The following is an 11,193-nucleotide window of genomic DNA, read 5'->3' as shown; positions in this document are numbered from 1 at the left end:
CGAATCCAACGTCGATCAGCTTCAGGAACAGTATCATATCCCGAAGTAATTTCAGCTCTTTACTCCTGTCCAGATGGTCGGATGAATTCTCCTCTTCCGAATCAGATTGCATTCTATGTAGAGGATCTTCGGGCCGGTCTTTGATTTTTGATTTCGGAGTTCGTCCGAAATCTTCTTGATTATTACCGTCTTTGCCTGCTCAATTAGCTCCGAATTTCATTCGGCTAATTATCAGTTTTGCTTTATTATATCTTCTTATTCCGACCAACCCTCGTTCTTCTCTTTTTCGAACTTTCTTCATTTTTCGTCCTCACCCAAAAGTCAAGGGTTGGTGGTTTTTCAACCCAAGGAAGGGTTTGTCTTTCATTTTCGATCTTCCATCATTCATTCATGGGTGGAAGAACCAATTTTTCTTCGTTTCTGGAGCTTTCTTTCATCCTGGGGCGATCCAACAACCAGCCCCAATGAACATAGTCGGATAGACATTATTGATCGGGAAGATTTTTCTGACTTAAAGATATGGAAGTCCCAGCACAGCAAGAGCTAATGACGGAGCAAGCTTTCTATAATGCCGGACTTAGTTCGGTAACTTCTTTAGGTATAGTATAACTGGTCGTTTTATTTTTTGTTTGCTTTTGAACTTTGTACTGAACTTTCGTCTTTTGATTTCAGTTATGCGGTCGACAGCACGAGTTTCAACTATCAACATTCATCTTCATACTGTCAAGAAAAGAGCAGCGACCAATATCGGATCATCCCGACTGACAAAGAAGAATCGGACTGATTCTGGGTCGATACTGACGAGGGAGTCTAACATTCTGTCAGTGACAACTCCCAACATTGAGCTGGTTATAGCATTGTTAGCTCCGACAATGCTTTCTTCTGCTGAAGTGCCGTTGGCTAGAGCAGAAACGGTGAGAGATGAAGATGCTACATCAGAACCATCAGCGGCTCCATCAGCAAGGGTTCGGTTCGAATCTACAGTCGCGGTCGAACCAGAGCTATCTGCTGCTATGCAGATTATTTCTCAAGTGGCGCGATCTCGGGCGCAGTCGAGCACCGACTTTATGGTGGTTTCGAGCGAACGATCGCTAACTGGAGAGTGGAAAAAAGCACCGGCTACTTCGATTGATAATGGATCGTCGGTGGGTCTGCCTACCCTCCTTGATATCCGAATTGCAATTGGTGAGTCGGCTTTGGCCAATCCGACGTTGGCCAAATGACTCATCGAGGCAGCTCTGTTGGGAATAGTGTCCCAAAGCCAATCGTCAGCCTGTTGACGGTTGTGCTCCTTTTGTATTAGTACATGAATTATAAATAAATAAAAGTTATTTTGATATTTTTCATCACAAATGTTTCATCTTCTAATGAACTCCTGTGTTGTGGTAAAGTCCTTAGGACTATTTAGACTCGACAAAGGAGGATTTGTCGCTTAGTCCTTAAACATGTTCGCGACCAAATGATACGTTGTTACCAAGGACGACAACGTTTATCGAGCATAGGTCGTTGTGTGCCATATGGGTTGGTTGTCCTCATAATCAAAAAGTGTGGAGACACTGGTATGGCATACAGGTGAGATGTAACGGTACATCTGCACTGAACGTGACCAACTCCGGAGCTATTTCTGCTGTCAAGATTTGCTCCGATGGGATATGGGTATAAATGTCCCTCCGACCTGAGACCGCCACGGTGACTTGCAAGCAACTCACTGCACTTAGGCACTGGACTATTTGAATTTCTAATTCAATGACGGAAGGCTGCTGGGTGTAGTCAAGTACTTGACTTGTCGGTGCGTGTCAAGATGGGATTGACCACTCCAGTTTAGGAGCTGTGTACAGTCATATTTCAATTTAGCAAAACCTTGGCTAGGGTAGTCCTAGTGAGGAGTCACAGGACTAATTGAGTTGAGCACGATTCGGATGATATCATCAGGGTTGACAGTTTAACCCTGAGTCGTCCTAAACACAGGGGTCAAAAGGGATGAATTATACGGTAACCATATTTACGTAGGTTCTGAATGTTGCGATTGCGATTATTCGACCTATCCGATCGTCGGGTACCATTGCTAGATGGTCACTTCGATTAGTACAGGAATTGGTTCCTGTGCTACCGGCTTAGGTTCGAACCTGCGGGGTCACACACATTAGAGGTTCCTTTCTGATCTGATGGCTGATTATGAGTCTTATCTGTCTGAGACTCTATGATTGAGAATTAGGATTCTCTAATCATGAGTTTCACACATTTTGGGTACCGGGGTCAAAATTTTGAATTTCAAATTTTGAATTTGAAATTTGAATTCTTTGATCAGGGTTTCATATCGATGGTCTCTGATGCCTGATTGCCCATCGGATTTGGACTCAATATTTATGAGAGGTTTAATTAGTGATTTGATCACTAATTAACTCAATTTGATTGAGTAATTATTTTTGGATCAAGTCCAATTGAATTGGATTCAGTTTGGATTGACCCGATTAGGTTAAATGTTGACCTAATCGCTAAGGTGGTTTAGTCCCTGATTTGATTAGGGGTTAGGTTTAGTTAATTCTTGATTTGATTAGGATTTTATTGAGCCTAATTAAGCCTAATTATGTTGGGTTTAATCTGGTCTAATTGTGCTTAACCTATTTTAAACTAGGTTGGCTCAATTTGAATCAAACCATCTTGTTTTAAATTCCCTGCGACACCCAACTTCCTTGCACCCATTTGAATTCACGAGAAAAAACTTTTTGTAAAATTTTTCTCACGCAAAACCCTTCCCCACACCCTCATTTGTGCACCATATGGATGGATAAAATAATTAGTTAGCCATTCAAATTCAAAGCATGTTTGAATTTGAATGGATAACTTATCACTTGCCCCTTCATCCTTATCCATTTTGTGCGCCACATTACTTACACGAAAAAAGATTTCTCATGAAATATTTTCCACGCACAAAGAGCCACGCCTCTTCTCTTCTCACGCGCAAAAGGATAGGGATAAATTGGTTTTTGTTTGAATTCAAATTTGATTTGAATTCAAATGTGTAACCTCTTGTCTTTATCCTCTCACGCGGATAAGACACGTTCGACGCTGTTTTAAAAATGGAAGAAAGGTGGGGCGTGCGTAGAAAAATTAAGAGAAAGAAAGTGGGGCGTGAGGAAGGCTTGTGTGTGAGGTGAAGGTCCAAAACCTTCCGAGAGAAAAAGAAAGAAAAGAGAGAAAATTGGGCGCAGAGTTTTTGGTGTGTACCCTAAGGTTTCTACCTAGGGTTCGGGAAGTGAGATTGGTGTGCCACGAGTGTCGTGAGTCCACCAAATTTTAGGGAGAGATCCATCAGCCTCTCAAGCAACTGTACAGATGATTCAGAATATCCGAGAAGTCGGCATACATCGATCGAAGGAGTTCGATCAACATCTGCCATCAAAAGGGTGAAATCATGAACTAGCATTCGTGAGGAGCTGATCAGACAGGAGCTTCGTGTGGACGATCCGCAGAGGCCAGATATTTGTGTGGCTGTGACGTGATGATCAGAGCCCCCCGATGGTGGTCAGATTGCGGTGATCGACTACCCGCAAAAGGTGATGTGTTCTGAACACAGTACTGTAAAAGGTTTACTGATTCAAATTTGAATTTCAAATTTAAATGCATGCTGTTGTATCATATTTAGATCCTAGTGTAGGGTTAATTAGTATTAATTAATGAGATTAATTAATAATTCTGCTGTAAAATAGTAATTTTAAAAAAATTTTAAAATTACCATTTTGCCCCTACACTAAATTTTCACAACATGCTCTTCTTCCAACTGACAGGGAGAATAGGAAAGATCGGACAGTGTCTGAGATATTTTCTTCTTTCTATCCAATAATTCTTGGGGTAAGTTGATGATACTTCTTCTTCTTTTTTTTTTTAATTTGATATGTTCTTTCTTTTCAGCTAGCACACGATATGAATGCTCTAGAGAGCGGGTATCGAAAATTCATCGAGCTTCGTCGGGTCTGAATGGACAAGGTCGCAGTCGCCAATGCCAAAAAAGCTACTGCCGTCAAACAACTTCAAGCGGCAGCTGAACGGGAGAAGGAGCTTCAGAAAGAGATCTCCCGTGCGACGGCTGAGCTGCAATCCACCAGAGCCAAATTAGGATCGGCTCAACAGAATATCACATCCTTGGAGTCTCGGATTAAGAGCAAGAAGCATTGAATCAATAGGCTCCAGAGAGAAGGGGACGGATGCATAGAAGAACTTGAGGTGGAGCACGAAAAACATCGGACCATCAAAAAGAAGTTGGCACTGGCCGATACAGAGTTGGCCTCCGTCAAAGAAGAGTCAAAATCGGCAAAAGGTGTTCTGAATTTGGCCATCAAGAATTTTAAAGAATCACAGGAATACAAGGATGAAATTCTCGAGAGTGGATTCGCTTCTTACTGTGTCGGATACGAAGACGACAGTATAAAACTGTATCAGAACTTAGATCTAAGTAGTATTGTCCCGTCTTGTTCGGGAGAAGAGGCTGCTGAGGAGACCACCATGTCGAACGAAGGAGATGCACCGGTTGCATCAGAACCTGCTCCCACCATCGAGGCTGTACCGGAGCAAGCTGAAGCCGTCTGGTAACTGGTGTAATATCTTTTCTTTTTTTTTGTAATCAAATAATAAATCCAATTTTATGATCGGACCTCGGGTCTAATTTTGTAATCTCTTCTCCAATGAATGAAAAATAAATTAAGTATCGAATCTTTCAATCTTGGTGTACTGTCAATTTTATTGAATAACAGTCGAATAACCGATTATCCATCGATAAATTGAATGTCGACCAATAATCATAGTAGAGTTTGTCTGCTAGTCGGATGTCTGCCGACTTAGCTTTTAGACATTTTAGGTATTTGATAGACGGTGATAAGTCGAATATCCTTCGACTGACCATAGTCAAGTAGGTGTATTTTTTACTCGATCGAGATCGAGTTGGCATAATATTTCGTTTAGCTAAAGCTAAGTCAGCATGAGTAGTCATTCGACTTAAATCGGTTTTTATAGTAGAAAATTGAGATGTAGTTGGTGTGAACTGACTGATTATGTATCGATCTGATGCTACTTCTGTAGATAACTTGTAGATGATTAAAAATTTCAAGATTCAGAATTCCAACATTTCATTCTAAATATATCATACATGTGAACAACTTTATTGATAGTACATCTTCAAATTATCGATATTTTAAGTTTGAGGGATAGTCATCCTATCGAGGGTTTCTAGTCGATATGCATCCGGACAAAGTATCTCAGTCACCTTGTTGTTGGAGTTTTATGGTTTCATGCATGCAAGATTTTACAAAACAAGTATGCGACAAAATTTAAATTTTTTTTAGATTAAATCTAATTTAATCTAAGTATGCATAAGATCAAATCTTCAAACCATAAACAGGATTATCACATGTGAGATAAGATTCAGATATAGAAATCAAATAGAAAAAAATAAATATAAAATATACTTGAATATTGATCAATCTTCAATACGAACTGATGATCATGGATGTCCTTTGAAGGTCCTTTTTAACCGCACAAGCGTCCGGTCTCTACGGGTATCCACACGAGACTCTGATATGATTAGAAGTTTTTTGATCTCACCGGGGTACTAGCTCTCTTGCAAAGATCATATCTTGATGGTTAAAAATCTTCTTTTCTTCTAAGACATTCTTAGAGAACAAGAAGATGTAGGAGAATCTTGATCTCTATGCTAGAGATCATGAGAAGAACCCTTTCTTCTCTTTTTTTCCTAAAATCCATGTACCAAATCTCTACAATAGTGATGTAGAAATTTTGTCCAACTTTTGGATAAAAGAAAGATGAGACATCCATGTCTAAACATGGATAAGAGGGAGAGAAGATGATGTCCTAACAACCAACAATTGGTTGTTGCAAGAAAAAAAGATCAAATCACCAACTTATCTCATGCCAAATCTCTTCACGTCGTCCTGCCTTTCTCCTATGTTTTTCATGCACAAAAGGGGCTCCTCTTTGGCATCATAACCTGATCTAAAATCCCTTGGTAACCGTCCCATATTGCTGGTTTAAATAGGCCAAGATAGAGTTTTAATTTGAGTAGAAAATAGGAGTCCTAATACCTTAGGACTCTTGGAAATATGGATGCCGCCCACAACCATATTAGCGCCCAGATATCTACACGGGAATAAGGAAGTTCCTTTCTTTCTTACATGCCAAAAAGGGAAGGAATATGGTATCAAAAATCTGGTTGGATGAGGCATCAAATTGGTTTGGGACGTGAGCTTTGTTGGCACATGGATAGGGAGGAATACCGATCACATGAGATTCTTTTAGATGGCTGTTTTAAACTCAATAAAATACTAATTAATCTTAATCATATTAGGATCAGATTAGACTCAGATAAATAAAAATTTAAATTTGATTTGGAGTCCAATCTACTTAGATTATTTATCTCCTAATTGGAGTCTTAGTCTAATTGGACTCTTTCTTGGTGCTTGAGTTAAACTCAATTTTTAATCCTAATCCAATTAGAATTTGGTGCACCCAGAAACATGAGGATTCCTAGTCCAATTAGAAATTTATATACCCTAGTCTAATTATGATTTGAGTCAAACTCAAATTCTAATTCAACTGGAGCTAATCATTCGATCCTTTTGGGATTATCCTATAACCTTATTAGGATTGATCAAATCAAACCCATATTGAGTCAAATTAAATCCAATCAAATTAGACTTGATGCAAGCCTCATTGCTTAATCAAATTGAGTCAATTAGCAATTCTATTGCTAATTAATCCTTCTATAACTCACTAACTCTTTAGTAAGTTACATAATATAATATTTATATTGGATCAATTATCAATCAAATTGATAATCAAACAATGTTACGATTTATAATCATAATTCAACCATCTGATTAGTCAAAAATCTCTTTTGTGTGTGATCCCATAGGTTCTATTCTGTCTGGTAGTGAGATATATTATGATCTCTATCACAATATCATTGAAATTTTTTTCAATAAATTGAAATAATTTCAACTCTGTCCATCAAAAATCATTGATCATCAAGATGATCCTTATGAGTCTCACAATCCACCAGTGACACCTAGTAGTATGTAGTGACAACCCAGCAAAATAAAAAATAAACTTCTAGGTGCAGTTAATGGATGATACAGTCCTTCTATCGTGAGTCCCGACCAGATGGCAAGTCATGGATGAATCGTCAAATCTCAACATCGGTCATATGACAGATTCTATCAGCTTGAGTCTATATGTGACTCTATGAAAACTCTTTTCCATCAACTACATTGCTATGGTCATAGACTTAAGGATTTAGCTTCTTAAATCTCATAGGACTACTCCCTTCTACTAGGATCGATAGATCCCATCTTGATGCACACCCCACTCCTATAATGAACCAACTGTCATCAACATCTATTACAAAGGCTCATTGAGACCTATGTTGATGTGTCAGTCAAACTCCAACAGCCTCACTGTGAGCAATAATACCATCTTAGGTCAAAAGATCAGTCATACAACTGCAGCATCGAGAAAGTCACTAACAAGTGAGCAGACATCCATGTAACTTCTCGTATTGGTCACGCTCAGTGCTAGTTGTTCTCTAACAACCACCTGCACTCTCGCTCCAGTGTCTCTACACTGCAGACTTGGGATCCATTTGTCCGGAGGAAGTGATCTGTACACTGGTCTATCCGAATCAATCACCATCCCCATGATGACTCTATGATCAGAAGCAATCTAGAAATCAACCATCAATGACACATGTCTCAAATTCTCAACTCTTTGAGAATATGTGTCATCATCTTGTTAATCCTTTGGATGATTCATGGACATATAAACATGAATGGTAATATAACTGCCCAATAAGTATAAAATTATGTCCTAGAGATATGAAATGTGTCAGTCAAGATTGGCTTCTAAGGCATACATTTAACACTTGTAAGGTCCTTCCCAATTTAGAGATAATTTTTCTTCATCTTAAGACTTTGAAACCTCTGTCTTTCTTAGGACCAGGTCTTCTGGATGAAAGACTTTCGGTTTGACCTTCGCATTGTAATACCGGACTATTCTCTGCCGATATGTTACCATCTGAACTTGAGTTTGCTATCGGATTTTTGAGAGTAAGTCTAGGTCAGCTCTCCGACATTCAGAATTGCTCGGTTCATTATATTGTTCGACTTTTACTGATAGCAATCCGATCTCAAGTGGAATTATCGCCTCAATTCTATAGGCTAAGTTAAATGACAATTCTCCTATCGGTATACGAAGAGTTATTCGATATACCGATAAGATTGGATATAATTTTTTTACCCATAGGCCTTTAACTTCATTCAATCTGATCTTGAGATCATGTAGAATCATTTGGTTTGTCACCTTCACTTCACCGTTGGACTGTAGATGGCCAACTGAGGTGAGCTTATGCATAATATAAAATTTTGCACAAAATTTTTTAAAATTTTGATCGTTAAATTGTCGATTATTGTCGGTGATGATAGTGTGTGGTAGATCGAATCTACATATGATTGATTTTTGAATGAAGTCTTTCATCTTACTTTCAGCTATTTGTGCCAAGGGTTCAGCTTCTACCCATTTGGTGAAGTAATCAATGGCAACCACTATAAATTTTTTCTGACCAGATGTCGAAGGACTAAGTATGTCGATTTTCTATTGTGTGAAGGGTCATGATGTAATAATCGATGTCAGCTGGTTGGCTGGTTGATGTTGTATGTTAGCATATTTCTGACATGGTTCACATCTTCGAACAAGTTCAGCTGCATCTTTTTTCATAATGGGCCAATAATGTTCTTGTCGCAAGACTTTATAAGCCAATGATTTGCCCCCCAAGTAATTTTCATAAATCTCTTCATGAACTTCTCAGAGTGCATAGTCGACATCTGTTGGTCTTAAACACTTTAGTAAGAAAAGAGAGAAAGACCTTTTATAGAGTTGTCTATTCATCAAAATATATTATGAAGCTATCCACCGTAGTCGTTTGGCTTCTGAAGGATCTACAGGTAGAGTTTCATCATTGAAATACTGGATGATCAGGTCCATTCAGCTTGGCTCGTCATTGATTTGTAGCACTTCTTCGACTTTATCAATAGTCGATTGTTCAAGATATTCGATAAACGTCCAACCAAACAAGCTGAATGAAGTAGTTGCTAATCGAGAAAGTATATCAGCTCGGATATTCTCTACTCTTGGAATGTGAGAGATTTTAAAATATTTCAGAGTTGATGTAAGATCTTTCACTTTCTGAAGATACTTCATCATAACGGAGTCTCGGACTTCAAACTCACTCTTAACTTGCTCGATAATCAATTGTGAATCGGTGAAGACCTTTAAGTTGTTAATGTCAAGTTCTTTGACAATCTTTAAACCGACTAAAAGAGCTTCATACTCAGCTTGATTATTTGAGACTTTAAAATTAAATCGAAGGGCATATTCGGTTATGATCCCTTCGAAATTGGTGAGAATGAGACCAACTTCACTGTCTTGTGTGTTGGTTGCTCCATCAATATGTAGCACCCACACCAATGCTAAGTCAGCCTCAGGAGTTTCAATTTGTTTTGATTTATCGTCGAGTTCATTTTCAGAATTATCATCGGATATGGTGCACTCGGCAACAAAGTTGGTCAAAACTTGTGCCTTCATTGACGGTCGCGGATGATATTGAATGTCAAACTCACTGAATTTTATTGTCTATTTTGTCATTCGATCTGAAGTATCAGGTCGGTATAGAATTACCTTCAATGGCTAATCTGTCAAGACAACTATTGAATGTGCTTGAAAGTACGGACGAAGTCGTTGTAATGATATGATCAGAGTGTAGATCATCTTTTTTGCTCTTGAATATCATATTTCAGCATTATAAAGCACTTTGTTGGTGTAATAAATCAGTCGTTGAATTTGATTTTTGTTTTCTTAGATAAGTACCGAACTAACCATCTTTGTCGAAGTCGCCAGATAAAGATATAATATTTCTTTCATTCTTGGTTTTGTGAGTAATGATGGAGATGTCAAATATCTTTTTAGATCTTTAAAAGATTATCAGCACTCATCTGACCATGAAAAATCTTTTGCTTGTCTCAAGGTCTTGAAGAAGGGTAAATATTTTTCTGCCGATCTTGAGATAAATTGACTGAGTACAGCGATCCTTCCATTGAGTTGTTGTATCTCTTTTTTGAAGCTTGGATGTTTCACATTGATGATAGTCTTTATTTTCTTGGGATTAGCTTCAATTCCTCGTTGCGACATGAGAAATCTGAGAAACTTTTCGAAAGTTATCCCGAATGCATACTTAGTCAGATTCAATTTCATCTGATGTCGTCGAAGTGTGTCAAAGACTTCTTTCAAGTTCCGAAGTGATCAAAAGTTTGAGAGCTTTTCACCAGCATATTATCAACATAGACTTCCATGTTACATCCAATTTGTACTTTGAATAATTTATTGACCAACCATTGATAAGTAGCTCCAGCATTCTTTAAATCGAATAGCATTACTTTGTAATAGTAGATATCTTTGTTGGTTATGAAGATAATGTATTCCTCATCATTGGATGCCATCCGAATCTGATTGTAGCCCATAAAGACATCCATAAAGCTCAAAAGTCGATGTCCCGAAGTTACATCAACTAGTCAATCGATTTTTGATGATGAAAAATTGTCCTTCAGATAAGCTTCATTTAAATTTATGTGGTCGATGCAGATTCTTCATTTTCTATTGACTTTTTTCACCATCACTATATTGACGAGCTAATCAGAATAATTAGGTTCTCTAATTAAGCCAGTCACGAGGAGCTTATCGACTTCTTCATTGATGATCTTCTGCCTTTCAGGAGTAAAAGATCTTTTCTTCTGTGTCACCGACCTAACTTTAGGATCAATGTTTAGTCGATGAGTTATTACTTTCAAAGAAATTTCTGACATATCAATTGCCGATCAAGCAAAAATATCGATATTTACTCTTAGTAAATTCATCAGTTGTTGTCGCTCTGGATCAGATAATTGCGATTCAATTTGGACCATCTTCTTTGGATTATCTTCTTTTAACGGGATAGAAATCAGTTGCTTGGCTAGTTCACCCATTTCTTCATTTTTTTTGATTCAATTTATCAATGGACAAAAATTTTTAGATTGATTATTCTTTGTAGAGACCATAAAACAACATCGAGCAAATCATTGATCTCCATACATGTTT

This window comes from Elaeis guineensis, chromosome 5, assembly GCF_000442705.2.
Source record: "Elaeis guineensis isolate ETL-2024a chromosome 5, EG11, whole genome shotgun sequence".
Classification (NCBI taxonomy): Eukaryota; Viridiplantae; Streptophyta; class Magnoliopsida; order Arecales; family Arecaceae; genus Elaeis; species Elaeis guineensis.
The sequence above is the reverse complement of the archived record's forward strand: the minus strand, read 5'-3'. Positions refer to the sequence as shown.